This window comes from Rhagoletis zephyria, unplaced genomic scaffold (assembly GCF_001687245.7).
Source record: "Rhagoletis zephyria isolate East Lansing unplaced genomic scaffold, Rhagoletis_zephyria_1.1 Rzeph_scaffold_03323, whole genome shotgun sequence".
In the NCBI taxonomy this organism is placed as follows: domain Eukaryota; kingdom Metazoa; phylum Arthropoda; class Insecta; order Diptera; family Tephritidae; genus Rhagoletis; species Rhagoletis zephyria.
Window position 1 is genome coordinate 1 of NW_016160406.1, and position 4,396 is coordinate 4,396.

Genomic DNA, 4,396 nt, shown 5'->3' on the forward strand with positions numbered 1-4,396 from the left:
CGCACTCTAACACACAGCACTTCATTGTATTAGTTTTTACGCAGTCTTCTACTCAAAAATCGCTCAAAAATTGCAAATTAACACAATTTAAACTGATTTTTAACTTATAATTCAAATTTATCTTTTGCGGATTTGTAAACAAAGCTTTATTTACAAGTTACCACAACTGTCAAAATCGGCAAAACCAAAGTAGCGGTACCACTGACGGCGCCACCTTTGTTTGCTGCACCGTGGGTATACTCAAGGCATAACAAGGTAGAAGTGATTTCGACATTTCTCTCTTTTGAACTGCGACTGAAATGTCAACTCTTAACCCTATACTATAAAATTTTTTTTTTATATAAATTTTCAATTGTGAGCTGTGCGACTGGTTTTAAATACATAATAAAATGAAAAGGAATTGCGAGCGGTGCGTTGTGTTTGTCAAGAGCCTGGACAACAAACTTGTGCGTTATTTTAAACCTTCGAATTGTCAAGTGAAGCGACAACGGTGGGCAAATTGCTGCGATGTTTCATTAGGAGACTCTTCACGTGTGGTCGTGACTTTATTTGTTGCCTATCGCAGCCGAGTATTTCTAAGTGGACGCGTTTGGTCCCAGGTGCAGGATTTATCATACCGAATATGAAAAGAAAATCTCCCTTTCATATACATACATGGATAAGCCAAATTTCAAATAGTGGTCTGACAAAACCTAAACTAGTATTCCGTGTTGACATAAAGAAACTGAAAGTAATTTTTAATAAATTTAATGGAAAGGAAATTACGAATAGCAAAAATTTAATAGCTAAATTATTGAAGTTAAGTTCTGATGAAAATTTAGAAGAATCAAACTTTTTTTAATGTCTAATATACCTTAGAATTAAGTATTTGAATAAAAAAATAAATGCTCAAAAACATTTATAAATGATTGTGTTTCATTTAGTGTGTAATTTTGTGTAAGTATGCATTTCCGATAATTCAATAAATAAAATGAAGCTGATTCTAATGAGATTTTAAATATTTTCATATTTACAAAAGCTTTCATTTCAAAGATGTTGAGTTCTATCAAATATGGTAAATGCATAACAAAGGGTTAATTTCTTTGTTTACATTTTTTGACATTACAGTCAGGTATGAGAGAGCTCGACTGAATTGTCACTTCCACCTTGTTGAATATGCCTTGGGTACAAGAATGATAGAATACAAGATTGCGCCAATGAGAGAGGATTTTTGAGCGTAATTTTTGCGTGACGTCATCTTTTTGCAATTGCGAGAGAGAAATGCCAAAACGCATATAAAAATATGTAAACAATGCAGAAAAATGTGTTAATTTTAATATTACATGGCCCAATTTTGCAGGAATCAATAAATATGCAAAGATTTATTAATTGGGAACACGCAGCAATAATTTTGGACATGTAGCCCTTTAGGTAAGTACGATTTTTAGCATATGAAAAAATGGATGTATTAACAGTGTTTGTAATTTCACGTAGACCAAAAGGAAGGTGTGCAGCAAAGTGAATTTTTGGACTCGCCATTGTAAAAAGCCATGCAGAGTGCATATTTATATTTGTGGACGGTAGCCAACCACCATAAACTCCACAGCTGTAGACTCCATAGCTTTTATTTGGTGACTTTTGTACCATTTCCGAGGGGATGCATGAGTGTGGCTTCTTTGGAAACAAATATTCCATGTAAGTAAAACATAATTTAAGCTGAACTTTTAAGTGTATAATAATTTGGGCACTGTTTTGTATTAGGTACATAACAGCGTGGTAAGATGCCGCTTGAATTAGCGCCTGGCGACCTTGTCCACTGGTGCATTACCTCATACCAGCACTAAAAAGAATCAGGTACTAACAAAAATAAGTAGGTAGTGAAGTTCATGTATCTATTTACTGTAGAAACTGCTTTTGTATGTATGCCATTGCCAGAAAACTCAACCAGCAACTGTCTACATTCACTATGGAAATGTACCTACTACAATTCACCAAGGAAAGGCCAAAATGGTTCCATGTAGAAGCTCATAGCTCACACACAAAACACAAAGCTCGGTTTGGTGTTTAATGCATCTCCTCGCCGGCAGAACTGCTTCCACTTTTTCGCCAGGTTTGCGTCCGTAGGAAACGAAAAGAAGCTTATATCGCACGCATTCCTTTTGTTTTCACTATTACACTTTGTCACTGCACACTTCGTTTTGCTTTGTAATATCTCAATAATTGTTTAAAACCACGCAGAAATATTAACACACAAATATTAAAATTGTTATTTGGGTTTTTCGTATGCACACAATCAACAATTGCACCAAGATGACGTCACGCACACAGCTGATTCTGTCAAAATCACAAAGAGCGGATTAGCGGTACCGCGATTGGCGCAATCTCTATTTCTCTCAATCGTGCCTTGGGTATACTGTGGCTTTAGCATTAATGTAACCGCGTTAAGATATTTGACATAGCCGAAGGCGAGCTAATACAGTGCATTCGTCGCCGGAGAATGATGTTGCATTTCACCCAAGTGGAAATTTCTTGGTGACTGCCGGCGATGACGATACAATAAGATTGCTTCATTTTTTAGAAGGTCCACCAATTTATACACGGCAGTAGTGCACTTTAGCGGAACGAGGTCAAAATGGACGGGAAAATTATACACTAACTGGCCATACTAAGTTTGCGCCGTAGCTTTCTCTCCACATGTAGACATTTTGCTTCCGCGAGCGAGGATCGACAGGTAATTTCTGCTATGTGTGTAAAAAATTATATAATATATTATATAATTTTTTTCCTGTATTCAACAGTTGCTCGTTTGGAAATCTAATTTGCATACATTTGATGCCAATAGCGCTCGCAACAAACAAGCCAGTTCTAAAAGAGTCCAAATTGATTTTAGTCATGCAACTGCTCCACATAACTCCGCCATAGACACACCAGTTGCTGGAGTACCAAAAAGCTGTGATGAAGGTATTTTAATTGATCCACGACAATCGGTGGCATATGGAATGCGTGATGGAAATTTTCTGGTGCTTGATAGCCAATATACTACAAGAGAACCATCTCCAAGCAACTTTACCACACCACACCGTCAACAACAAGAGTCGTTAGATAAAGTAGAAACATACGCTTCTGCTGATAGCATCAGTAACATAAGCAACAGCAGTACCTCGTTTCTACACATGCCAAACAAAAGTAACAACAGCGATGGCCAGAGAACACCAAGCAAATATTTGTAATATTAATTTTTGTTTATTTTAAGATTTCGTTTGCGCTTAACTGCTTGGAAGGCTGCTGATGCTGCTGATGACTCTTCATAGAAAATGCATTGTTTGTAATTCATTAAATGTGATGTGTACATACGTATGTATTTCTGTTTGTATTATAAACTATGTACGTTAACAATTTACATTGTATTAAATTTTTACTTGAACACGTGCAAATTGATCTGACCTAAAGATTTGGGAACCTCTAGAAAAGTAATTGACTGCAGTCAAGATGACAAATTTTTATAGTGTTAAGCAAACCATTGAAAACAACATCAACATTAGGTTTGAAAATTGACGATGGCTACGTTTGTATTTTGGTTTTAAATATATTTTTTTTTTGTAAATCGACTTTGCTCTGTAAATATGTATCTATTAATATACATACTGCCATTACGAATAAATTTTAACATATTTTTCGTTTTTGTATATTAAAATTTGTGGTTTACATTAAATGTACGACGAACGCTAATTACGTAAATACATATGCAGCCCGATTCTGAATAGGAACTCCCCGGGGATTTTCTATCTTTCTCCTTTCCTCCTATCTTGAATAAAAATTTCCCAGATGATTTTTTTTCTTCTCCCTTTCCTCCTATTCTAAACGAACTTCGAAAAAGGGAAAATGTATTTCGGGAAAAAAGTAGCTATCACGAATGCAAATCAAAGGGAGAATGTGATGACAGTTTTAAATAAATTTTCCGCCAGAAAAGTGTGAGGGAGCAGTACCCAAAAATGTAAGTATTTGCGAACTTTTTAATAGAAAACAATGTTAAACAATTTTTTAGGTCAAAAACTACAAACAAGAACCAATTAGAGATACTCATTAACCTTATGCAAGGTAATCCTGGCATTGCGCGTGGGTTTTATAGGGGCAGCAAGGAGGACTTAAACAGATTTTGGCGCAAAGCTGAAGCTGAACTGAATTCGGCTGGCCCACCATCTAAAAATGTTGCAGAGTGGAAAAACGTAGCTACTTATGCTGAATATAGTTACTCTCGGCAACAGCGGAGCAACGGTGGGAGCGCTAGCAGTAGCGGAGCAACGGTTGAGCAATCGGTGACCAGCGGCGGCGGTACGGCGAGTAATTCTCGGCAACGGTGAGCGGCGGCGGCCCGACGGGTGATCTTCGGCAACGGATGTCCTCTAATGGCAACGGG

General features: G+C 36.9%; 1 long non-coding RNA gene across 2 annotated transcripts; it reads left to right on the forward strand.

Moving 5' to 3' along the window:
* The first annotated feature begins 2,416 nt into the window (after positions 1 to 2,416).
* Positions 2,417 to 4,184, forward strand: LOC108368804 (uncharacterized). Of its 2 annotated transcripts, XR_001848422.1 has the most exons (3): positions 2,549 to 2,710; positions 2,778 to 3,165; positions 3,233 to 4,184. It is a non-coding gene; the product is annotated as an uncharacterized LOC108368804 (long non-coding RNA). The 2 variants fall into 2 exon arrangements; XR_001848421.1 differs by lacking the exon at positions 3,233 to 4,184 and having other exon boundaries at positions 2,417 to 2,710; positions 2,778 to 3,204.
* Positions 4,185 to 4,396: the final 212 nt, after the last annotated feature.